The following is a 12704-nucleotide window of genomic DNA, read 5'->3' as shown; positions in this document are numbered from 1 at the left end:
TGACCCACATCACAGAGCTCTTCCTGGTTCAGGAGGTGCATGGGCCAACCAGAAGTAATGCTCTCCTAGACTTGATTCTGGCCAAAGGAGATGACCTGGTGACTGATTTAAATATAGAGGGTAGCTGAGCAACAGTTTTCACTGTCCATCGCAAGGCAGACAAATCAGATAGCAGGTTTAGACTATGTACATATCAGCCCTCCCAAGAAAAGGACTTTTCTGGAAAAATGCAGCAGCATAACTTTAGGCCCTTGGGAAACTTTAAAGTAAAATAAATAAATACTTACATGCATACAAACATACATAAACCAGGCATCTGTGGCCTTTAGGCACCTTCAGAGTTAGACAAAAACTATATAAGGTTTCCAGTACTGCGGTTCAGATATTAAATGCCTAAATTTGACTTCACTACCACTTTAGGCACCAGAGTCCTTTACTGAATCTAGCTCCTAATCACTATTCTTTTTCTGAAAATGCCTGTAGAAATATTAATTACTCTTCAATTATAAAAAGGGTGTTGTAGGAAGGGTGTCTAACCTGACAACTGTGGATCATAGTTGGTGTTGACTACATAATGTATTGTCGCATCTGGACCTTAGAACTAGGTAGAAATAATCGATTTCTTCTTGAGGCTTTAGACCTTACCTTTGAATCAAAAGCCTAAATGCACACTCCAAGTATCAGTCCTTTAGCAAACTTTGCTCCCCATGTTCCATCAGGTTACTGTTTGTATGCGACTGAAAGAAAGATTTCAGTACAAATTTCTAATAGAAGAAAGCTTCTCCAGAAATACAATATAGTTTAGCAGTGGTAAAAAGTAGCATGCATGAAATTGCAATCTATAAAGACAGTCCATTGTAAGTAATACTGTTCATGCATTTTACATCGCTGCTTTCATTTCTTTTTCATCTATTCCCTTCCCTCTTTCATTACTTCCCTCGGTTTACAATTCTGTATTTACTTCTGTTCTGACCTCTGCAAAATTTTCATTATGATCCTTGCTATTTGTCAGAAATTCAGTATATGCCAATTTTATTTGCAGCTTGATTTTTATCATAGGATTCAATATATCAATGACTCTTCTGATAATTTACACAGCAGTTGAACCCAGAATGATCACATACATGCATTTTAGTAGGTTTTTCACTTTTTCCCTATTAGTAGTTAATTAATAGTTAACTTGTTAGAGAGACTGATGTTCCATGAGACTTGTTAGTCAGTGTCAGTTTTAAAGGACTATGCTAAGTAATTGAAATTACTTTTCTCAATCAAAATGAATTATAATAATCACATAAAAGTTTAAAACGAAAGAATTTTCCTTATGACATTTTCCTCATTCTTTTCATTATTTTGTTATGGTAGGAATTGAAATGTATAGCGTTTTTAACATATATTCTAAATATAAATAAAAACACATGGTGACAGTTCCTCATCTGATATAAATTACCATACTCCACTGAACTCAGTGAAGCTACAACTTTTTATGTTAGCTGTGAATCTCCTCCATTATAATGTGAAAAGACCTTTAGATCAATCCAACCTAGACTTTCTTAAACTCACTGGTCTCTTTTTGTGTAAACATAACATTTTTAAGTCTAATTTATTTGATAAATTCTTCAATATTTTCAAATTTCAATAAATAGATGTATGTATACACACACATAATCTGATTGTCTGTAGCAAAAGCATTGCTATATATACCTGGTGCCTAATACAAAGAGACTTTCTTTAGCTGCACTACCAAAATAAATACTAGCCTTGGTTTAAGTGAAAGCGTCACTCCTGTGATGCAAGCTTTGGACAAAAATTAATACCCCTTAATTGCTATTATGATGAAGACAGAATATACATCCACATTTCAAATAGCTAAGTATATTTCAGATCCAAAAACCTGAAGCCTGAAGGCTTACAGCATTTGAACTAAAAGAGATGTTCCTTAGCTCTCATCAATAGTAAATTTCTTATCTTCTTTGTAGACCAGCTACCAGAAAGCAATATTACATGTGCACACAAGTGACCAATTCAACTACATTTCTCTCAGTTTGCTTGAGTCTGATTTCCCACTTATTTCATTTCATTCATCTAAAGTTTCCTATACTGAACACAAAGTAAGCAACGACTCAGCTTGACAGTGCGTTAGATGTATGTTATAAGTTATCAAAACCAGATCAGAAAAATAATAGCTCACGTCTTGAAAACAGGGATTAGGCAACACAGTCTTTAAGCAAAATGCCATCCATAAGTATGTCATGCTTTAAACTACATGGCTGCAAACCATCTGTTGAATTCCAGAAAGAAAAAGATTTGGTTGGGGACATTTGTGCAGGAAGTTTTATACACTTGAAAGAAATAAGTGTATTTGTGGTAAAACGGATTAGCATAAAGCTAATTAATAAAGCATGGCAGACACAGGTATCAATGTACTTGGCAAATGGCATAAACATGCAAAAGCCAAGACTTTGTACAAATGTGACAAAAATGACTGAATGAGGTAACTACAGCATGCAACCATTAAAGCTTAATTCCAGTGTCTTATAGTACTCTGTCTCTCTCTCTCTCTGTCTCTGTCTCTCTCTTATAGTCAGGAAGCAATTCAAGTATTTTAAAATATGGCTATGTGCATAGCCAGAAAAACCTGCTCCTGCAGAGATGTTCAGATGCAATAATTATGAAAGCTAGACGATTTAGCATTACTATCATCACTTATATTACAGTAGCCTTCAGATGTCCAAGACTGGCCTTTCCTTGTGCTAGGCATGTTGTAAGAGACAATCCCTATACTGAGGAGCTAGCAACCCAAATAGACCTCACAGATGAAGGAGGGAAGGTAAAAAGTTGCAGAGGAAAAATGAAGCAGCATGCTCTCACATGCAGCCAGCAGGGCTGTATTAGACCTCAGAACAGAATCCAGAATTTCCGAGTCCTAAATCAGTGTTCCCCAGTCACTGGACCACAATGTCCATCTATATACCTACACATCAGAGAGAGAACACAACAGGACAGAAAAATATTGGCAGTCTTAGAAATGTTAAAGTCTGTTTCTCTTCTGCTATGCCTCAAACCATGAGACAATAAAAAGCCCTAACAACTCAATCAGCATTTCCAGCATATTTATATAATTTAGTTTCCAATCCACTACAACTACTATTTATACTGCTCCCTGGTTTGGCAGACCTAGAGGAATGCCTGCTCTCCCAGTTTGATCCTGTTTCTTTTATTAGGGCATATTTTATCCATTGCTGGGAATTCACTCTAAGAACTTTCAAATCTGGCTGAAGAGTCTCTCCCCATCTTTGTTTTGATTGGCTAGGAAGATAAACATGATAAAAATACCAATAGTTTCCCAAAAAGTAGTTAGCTGATCTGTTTTAATCATCATAAGCACATTTAGTCATACTGAAATCCTTGGGAATTCACTACTGACTATTATACCATATGAGTAAATGATCAGTGACACATGGCCTTGGAGCCACAGGATAAGTGTTGTATAACAAAACAGATGTTTAACATCCAGTAAGTTATGAAAATATAAAAGGAATGTCTCTTCAGGGATAAATAAAAATAATTAAAACTTGAATACACTGTTTAGACCCTGATCTATTGAATTATTGAACTAGAGATATGTGTATATTGCAAACTTCAGTGTAGCATAAAGATGCATGAGCTAGCTTTAACCCAACCTGCTCAGATTCTGGAAACAGCATAGCTGAGGTAGCACAGAGCCAACTGACCTGTTTATTGTCTGGATGGCACTCCATGCTGCTGCAGCTAAACTATTTCCGAATGGCTGAGCACAAAAGAACTTTAAAATTGCAAGAAAAACAACCTGGAGAACAACTTCCCTGGTAAAAAGAAGAGACAATGCAACACTTTCTTATTCATTATCAATGGCAGTCCCTCACCAAGGATGATAGTCTTCGATGGCTGCCTTATCGGTGGATCCAAAGTTGGCTGACAAGACTAATCTGAAATCAACAGGTTCTACTGTGACCTGGGCACGTGCTTCTGTGCAGGGTGGGTGGCTCTGGATTTTTGGTTCGATATGCCAAAAGCTGTTGTTGCCACTATGGCTTTTCCATCTCCTGTTGTCATTGTGAGGTTTCAAAGTACTGAGATGGTCTTGGGCAATAGTCTCCCACAAGTTGATGTCGATGTTGCATTTTTACAAGTTGGCTTTGAACATATGCCTTGACTCCTCTTGAGCATACACCTTGACTGAGCTTGGCGAATTGCTTCAGGAGTCTGGAGTTGGACATTAGATAATGTGGCCAGCCCAGCAAAGTTGATTTCAGATGATCATCACATCAGTGCTCATGGTGTTAGCTTTTAAGAGAATACTAACATTGGTACATCTGTCTTCCCACTTGATTTGCAGGATCTTCCACAGCAGGCTTGATGGTACTTCTCCAGCAACTTCACTGGTCTCCTGTACGTTGTCCACATCTTTGCTCTGCACAGTAAGGTGAGGATCACAACTGCTTGATAAGCCATGAGCCTGGTTTCAAATATGATATTGCAGTTTTCAAATACTTGTTTCCCCAGGCATCCAAAGCATGCCCTTGCACATTTGAGGCAGTGTTGGATTTCTTTGTCAATATCAGCCTTCTAAGGTACAGGCAACACTCAACTTTCTTATTAATACAAATATTAAAGTCCTTTTGCCTCTATCTTGCTAACAAGTTACTGATTCTTCAGAGCCTGAGAGCTTCTTTTTGTGTGCCACAACTCTTTCTTTAGGAGGATGTTTTTGTTTTTTTAAAGAAAAACCTTCCTTACTATTCCATTCTTGTCTTATTAGCTCACACTTCTCTGTGTATTTCAGACAAATTAAAAGGTGTGTCCCTATTTTTTCTCCCCGGAGATGTCTTTCTGTTCAGTAGCTTGACAGGTATACCATAATACTAGCATTACATAGTTGGGTTTCAGCTTCTTCCTTGCTCGCAGTTTCCTCCTTCAATCAAATATAAAAGAAAGGAACAGTCTATGAAACAAACTGAACCCTCAGAAGTCTACATACAACTCTTATTAAAGTTGCTTAGAAGCTGTACACATCAGCATTGGGATAGTCTTACACATTTTTATAAGTTTCTAGTTTTGTCTCCTCAGTCTCTATGTTTGCAATATATTACATTCACCTGACTAAGGAAATTCACAGTTACCAAGCTCAGTAGGCCAAATGTAAGCCTTATGTATGATGTATTTTTATTGTTCAAAGTAACTTAAGCTAGGACTGAGTAATATTTGTAAAAGTGCTAAAGGAACAAATTCTAAAGGCCCCTGGGGAACTCTACCTTTAAGAGGTTATCACAGAAACCAGCTGGAATTGATTGATGTGTTTCACAGAAGCTCACCTTACATAAGGCCGACACGTTAGAATTCAGACTGAATAAAAGAAATCTCTATCAGACTCTTTGGCTCTGAGTGGTCTCTGAACATAAACAGCACTTCCTATTGAATTTGGAAGCAAAGGGTGCCAGAAAAACAGGTAGATAGCCCTAAGGTAATCTTACTTCTGACATTAGCTAGGTTCTGAAACACTATGTTTTCAATAATATTAAGTTAATCTAGATAAACAAGGCTACTTATGAAAGTATTTATAGCAATTTTAGGAATTTGAGAAGTACAGTATCCCGTGTTAAAGTTAATCATAAAAGGGAGTACAAAAGAATGAAAACAATGGTTGCTGACAGACATGGTGGGGAGAGGGGAAGTGTTTTACTGGAAGCAGCAGCACATTAATTAACCTCTCTCATACAGCTCTGCAGTATGAGTATAGATTGGGTGCTTTAGCAGGGCTTTTTGGTGATTTTATCTAATAGCTTATTTTTATTTAATAGATAACACCAAAGACACTCCAGTAAATAACATAATCTATGCCTTTTTTGGGCATGTGCTGGACTCGATGCAGGGATGCACAAAGTTTAAAATAAAGTGCTGTTAGGAGTAGGGAGGGGGGTACATCTGTAAGCAACGAATGTAACTGACTAAGGCTGAAAAGTTGATTTCACAGTTTTGAGAGCTAAACGAATGCAGTCGTATATACTAATGTAAATTTCACCAAGATCAAGAATATTAATGTTAAGCTATCACAGGGTAGCTCTCTGAGTCAGTAGCTATTACTGTACCTCCTTACTAGATGGAGGGAAAGCAGGTAGATATGAACAAATGAAACCTAAACTGGTATAATTTACCCTGGTAGAGTTCTGCCCCTTAGTCACCAATGAATTGCGGTAATTTGCCCAGTTTACATTTATTTAAGTTTTTTTATATTTAAATGTATGTAAAGGGAACATTTTCCATGGTATAAAAAAGGAAAAATTTTAGGAGAGCTGGCTGCTTCCAACTAGTTTTATATATTTGATGTGTCAGCAGGGTTTTGGCAAATGCCTGTAGAAAGACAGAGCATGCACTTATTATATTTTATGCTAGTCATTTCACTTTGACTTTTTAAATTATGTATTCCAAATTTTCCAACCAAGTTTAGGTGCTATTATAACTCTTCATAGAAAACTAAGCCTATGCATACAAAAATTAATGTCAAAACAAGGTGCCTGCAAATCTCAGCTTGTTCCCTACTGCAAACAGTAACAGATGTCCTTTGTGATCATTATTTGTGGCACATATGAGCCATCTATTGTGAGGTGCTAACTCACAGATGCATTTGTTTGATGCTTTCATTTCATTTTGGAAATACTACTATTGTCCAACTGCAGTAAGAATTGATTTTGCAAAACAGATGGAGCATATTCTGCTGATGGCTGGTTCTTAGCCATAGTTCAGAATTTTTTCTCTGCAGTTCCTAGGAAGTATATTCATACAAATCAACAACATGGAAAAAAAAGTCCAAATTAAAACATAGTAAAGTTTGATGTTAACCCTCAAAAACAGTATATTACACATAAAGCAGGAAATCTTTTCTGAAGTCACTTTGCTCTGGCTTATTATTAAGGTTGAAATGATACAAAAGAGAATTACTTACCTTGAGATCAAATAACTGTAATGAAAACTAGACATTGTCTCATGCAATAGAGAGAAACCTAAATTTGTTGGCATATTTAGTTGATTTGGAGGTAGAAAATGGGAAATGATTTGAAGGTAGGTATGAAAGTGATTTCCAGAGGGAAGCAGGGAAAAGTGCCTGAATTAGGGAACAAACAAAAAGGATGTACAATTTGTGGGCATGGCAAGCCAATGGATGTTGTTGTAATTATTTGTTGTAGTGTGCAAAATGCTCTATGAAGGCTTGGGCCACTATGCACAACACAAAAACATAGTAAGAAACTACAAACTCAGCCCTGAGAGCAGAGGTAACCAGGTAACTCAGCGCACAGGGTAGAAGTAATAGATGGGGTAGGAGCGGCCTCTGGGTGCCAGTAGTGTGTATGGCTAGTGACAACAACCATTGTCATTTTTCTGCACCTCGCCCAAGTCAAAACCCAGGGCTGCTACCCCGATCACTCAGCATAGTTATGTTATTGCCTGAAAGCTTGCTAACTGAAGACAAAGTAGTGTTTGTCAGTGCAGAGAGCTGTGCAGATGCATAGACTTGCCATTTGCACGGTGTAATACTCTGAATCATTAATTTATTTATTTAGAACTACCGTAAAATCTAGTTAATTCATCATTCCAAATCTAGTTAATTCATCATCCCCACTCCCTCCCTCACCATGAGGGCCTTGATTTGCCCCCCCCCCCATTCCTTCTCTCCCCAACATCCGTTCTCCCCCACAGACTTACCTGCTGGGCAGTGCTCTACATGCTGCTGGGCTGCGTTCCTGGCTGCAACTGCTCACCCGTGTCTTTGTGCACCCCCTCCTGCTGCAGCAGCCTGGTGCCCACACTTGGGCTGCCCTGCGATCCTCTGTGCTGCCACCACTGCCCCACTGGGTGGCCCAGAGATGGCAGTGATAGCAGCAGAACAGGTGCGGGCTCCAGAACCATATACACAATTAACACATTACAAAAACTAATGTGAATGCTGATTAACACATTAATCATATGCATTAACTTTGATTAATTGACAGCACTAATTTTTAACTTTTCATGAGATCTATTTTGTATGCTGTATCAAAGTACAGTAAAAATGGCATCTAACACAAAGAAGTATAATTCTGAGCGCAAATCTTACATGCTTTGGATTGCTATATGAAAACGCTATGATTATGCAGATGAATGTTTAAGATACAATCTGTTACTACAAAAATTCAGAGGGGTATCTGTATGAAGAACTACATGATTATGAGGAATTAAAACAATCAGTCCAAGATTTTTCCTCTGTAAACTTCCATGTACAGGTAAGTGGGCATACAGGGGACCTGGAGGATGCAGAAACAAGAGGAGGCAACACGGGAGGCCTCATTCTTCCTGAGAAAGCAGGACAATTGACTAGTCACCTCATATGTCTGTACATGAATGCACAGAGCCTGGGAAATGAGCAGGAAGAATTGGTAGTCCTCACACAGTGAAGGATCTATGATGTGATTGGAATAACAGAGACTTGGTGGGATAGCTCACATAACTGGAGCACTGTCATGGATGCATACAAACTGTTCAGGAAGGACAGGCAGGGGAGAAGAGGAGGAGAAGCACATTTAAATATGCTGTATTTAAGAGAGCTGTATGATTGCTGGGAGGGCAATACAGTACTGTATAGGCAATCCAGGAAGTTTCTGGAAAGCATTGGACACAACTTCCTGGTGCAAGTATTGGAGAGACCAACTAGAGGCCATGCTTTTCTTGACCTACTGCTCACACACAGGAAAGAATTTGTGGGAAATGTAGAATTGGATGGCAAGTTGGGCAGCAGTGTCCATGAGATAACTGAGTTCAGGATCCTGACAAAAGGAAGAAAGGACAGCAGTAAAGTATGGGCCCCGGACCTCAGAAGAGCAGACTTTGACTCCCTCAGAGAACTCATGGATGAGATCCCCTGAAAAGCCAGTGTGAGGGGGAAAGGATTCAGGAGAGCTGGTTGTTTGTTAAAGCATCCCAATATGCAGGGAGAATAGCAAATGTGGTGAGCAACCAGCTTTGCTTAGCAAATAAATCTCTGGTGAACTTAAACACAAAAAGGAAGCTTACAAGAAGTGGAAACTTGGACAACCCCCCCCCACCACCACCACCCATGGGTGCCCCACCCAGGCCAGCTCCAGGCCCTTAAGAAAAAAATAATAAAAAACCATGCACTCACCACTCCTGCTGGCAGGGGTGATCCCTGCTGCCCCGCACCACGTGCGAGGATCTGCACAAGCCCCCGAAGTCCCAAGCCTGCTGCAGGAGCGGTGAGTCCCAGGGCTTTTCTTGGGTTGTTTTTTCTTAAAGGGCTGGAGCTGGCCCAGGTGGCCTACCCATGGGGGGGCTGGGGCAGTGGAGGGGCCCCCCATGCAGTGGGGGGTAGTGGGGATTGCTTCCCCACCCGGCAGCACCCAGTGATCACTGGGACTTTTCTTTAAAGTACCAGGAGCTCGGGGAGGGCTGGGGGAGTGGGGGAGGGAGTTGGGGAACCTGGGGGGTCAGGGTGGCTATCAGGGGTCCCCCCATGGTCCCCTCCCCCACCCCTAGTACTTACCAGCTCAGAGTCAGCTGCAGCACCCTGCTGCAGCCACTGGGGACTGCCTGAATCATCGAAGCTCTCCAAATCTTTTCTGATGATTCAGAGAGCTTTGAAACCAATCAGTCCTTTGAACTGGTGCCCTGATTTCTTTCAGAGTTTTAGCCACCAAATTGGGCCGAATCTCCTCCAAATCAAATCACCAACCAAAACTTCACACAGCCCTATTGAAGAGTAGTCAATGCTTTGTCAAAGCATCAGCTGGCATGACAGATGCTGGGGATAGCAAAGGTCAGGACTTTTAAAATTGACTAATCATCAGGAGCAAATTCCATTGTGGCTTAAAATGCATGAACATTAGCATTAATTACCATTTTAACAGGTGATAAATTGGCTAAAGTATTTTTGTACAAGTTAACAGGACTCTGGCAGCAAATTTATGCACTGACTAGTGATAGTTATCCCAGTGTCTATCTAACTAGATTTAACTATATCAGTCCTCAGGCTCACTACACAGAAAGAGTGCTGGCAAGTGAATGGTCTGATCATTCTTTTGGTAGGGTGAGATAGCAAGTTGTATGAATCGCAAATGTGTGATTTCTGGTGGGAGAAAGGAAAATACATGTGAGAGAAGATAGTGATGGGAATACAGAAACTACACTTCCCATCCCACCCTCTTCCAAAAGAAGGCCCAACCTCCCTACAAACTTGGCAACCTGCTTTGACTTATTCTGTGGAAGAGATCTGCCCAAATTTATTTTTGAGCTAAATCATCTCTCTGTCCCCTGTAGGTGAAAGTAAAACATGGCCAAAAGCCCAGTAGAAATAAAAAGCCTAGAATGATATCATCATAGGAAATTAGGGTTGAAAGGACCTCAGGCGGTCATCTACTTCAGCTTCCTGCTTAAAATAGGACCATTTAACTAGACCCAGCTAGACAACTAGACCTGGGTAGACAAAGCCAAAGCTGGGATGATACAGATGGGAATGATCCTGCTTTCAGCAGGAGGTTGGACAAGATAGCCTCCCAAGGTCCCTTCCAACCCTAATTTTCTACCATTTTATGATTCTATCATCCCAGCTATGGCTTTTTCTAGCTGGGTCTTAAAAACCAATAAGGATTCCACAGCTGCTCTGGGTAGCCTATTCTAATGTTTTACTACCCTCCAGGTGAGAAAGTTTTTCTTAATATATAACCTAAACTTCCCTTGCTGCAACTTGAGACCATTGTGCCTTGTTTTGTCATCTGCCATCACTGAGAACAGTCTAACTCCATCCTGTTTGGAACCACCCATCAGGAAGTTGAAGGCTGCTCTTAAATCACCTCTGTCTTCTCCTTTCCACACTAAAAAAAACTCACCAGTTCCTGCAGCCTCTCCTAAGAAGTCCTGTGCCACAGCCCCCTCACTATTTTCATTGCTCCCCACTGGATTCTGTCCAATTTGTCCACACCATTTCTGTAGGGCCCCCAGAACTGGACACAGTACTCCAGATGTGACCTCACCAGTACCAAATAGAAGAGAATAATCACTTCCCTCAGTCTGCCAGAAGCACTCTTACTAAAGCAGCCCAAGTTAACCTTCTTCACAAAAAGGACACACTGTTGATGCATATTCAGCTAATTTTCCACTGTAATCCCAGCTCCTTTTCTGTAGAGCTGCTGCTTAGCTAGTCACTCCCCAGCCTGTACCTGTGTATGGGATTGTTCTATCCCAAGTACAGATCATTTCACTTGTCCTTATTGAACCTCATGGGATTTCTTTTGGTCTAATATTCCAATTTGTAAAGGTCTCTATGAACCCTAGCCCTACCCTTCAGCATATCTTCTACTTCCCCCAGCTTGGTGTCATCTGCAAACTTGCTGAGGGTGCAGTCTATGCCATGTTCCAGATTGTTGAGAGAAACATTGAACAAAAGCAGGACCTGGCTGTCAATCAGGCATCAAGCCATTGTTCACTATTCTTTTGAGTCCAACAATCCAGCAAGTTCTCTATCCATTTTACACCCCATTCATCTAAGCCATACTTCCTTAGCTTGCTTGCAAGAATGTTCTGGGAGACCATATCAAAAGCCTTGCTAAAGTCAAGGTATAGCATGTTCACTGTTCTCCTAGCATCTACTGAACCAGACATGTTATCAAAGAAGGCAATCAGGTTGGTCAGGCATGACTTGCCCTTGGTGAATCCATGCTGATGTTCCTAACCACCTTCTCCAAGTGCTTAGAAATGGACTCCTTGAGGACCTGCTCCATGATTTTTCCAGGGACTGAGGTGAGGCTAACTACTCTGTAGTTCCCAGGACCTTTTCTTTCCTTTCTTAACGATGGTCACTAAATTTTCCCTTTTGCAATCATCCAGAACTTCTCCTGATCACCAGGAGTTTTCAAAGATAACGGCCAGTGGCTCTGCAGTCACATCAGCCAACTCCCTCATCACCGCCAGCTGCATTGCATCTGGCCCCATGAACTTGTACATGTCCACTTTTTTCTATATAGCTCCTAACCTGTTCTTTCACCACTGTCAGCTGCTTACCTCCTCTCCAAACTATGGTGCCTGATGCAGTAGCCTGGGAGCTGACCTTGCCTGTGAAGACTGAGGTGAAAAAGGCATTAAGCACTTCAACCTTTTCCATATCATCTGTCACTAGGTTGCCTCCCTCATTCAATATGGGACCCACACTTTCCCTAATCTTCCTCTTGCTGCTAACATATTTGTAGAAACTCTTGTTACCCTTCACATCCCTTGCTAGCTGCAACTCCAGTTATGTTTTGGCCTTTCTGTTTTCATCCTTGCATGGCTGAGCAATACTCTTGTATTCATTCCTAGTAGTTTATGCAAGTGTCCATTTCTTCTAAGAATCCTTTTTATGTTTTAGCTCACTGAAGAGTTTCCTACTTAGCCAAGTTGATCTTCTGCCATACTTGCTAGTCTTCCCACACATCAGGATGGTTTATTCCTGTCCCCTCTCCCCCACACCTCTCTGCCCTGCCATAGGTTTTCTTGAAATACAACCACCTTTCCTGGGCTCCTTTCCCCCTCACACTGATCTACCAGGGGATCCTGCTCATTAGTTCCCTGAGTGATTCGAAGGCTGCTTTTCTGCATCCAGGGTCCTTACTCTGCTGTTCTCTTTCCTTCCTTTCCTCAAGATCCTG

Source organism: Crocodylus porosus, unplaced genomic scaffold (genome assembly GCF_001723895.1).
Source record: "Crocodylus porosus isolate Cpor-Errol unplaced genomic scaffold, CroPor_comp1, whole genome shotgun sequence".
NCBI classification, from domain to species: Eukaryota; Metazoa; Chordata; order Crocodylia; family Crocodylidae; genus Crocodylus; species Crocodylus porosus.
Note: the sequence above shows the minus strand (reverse complement) of the source record.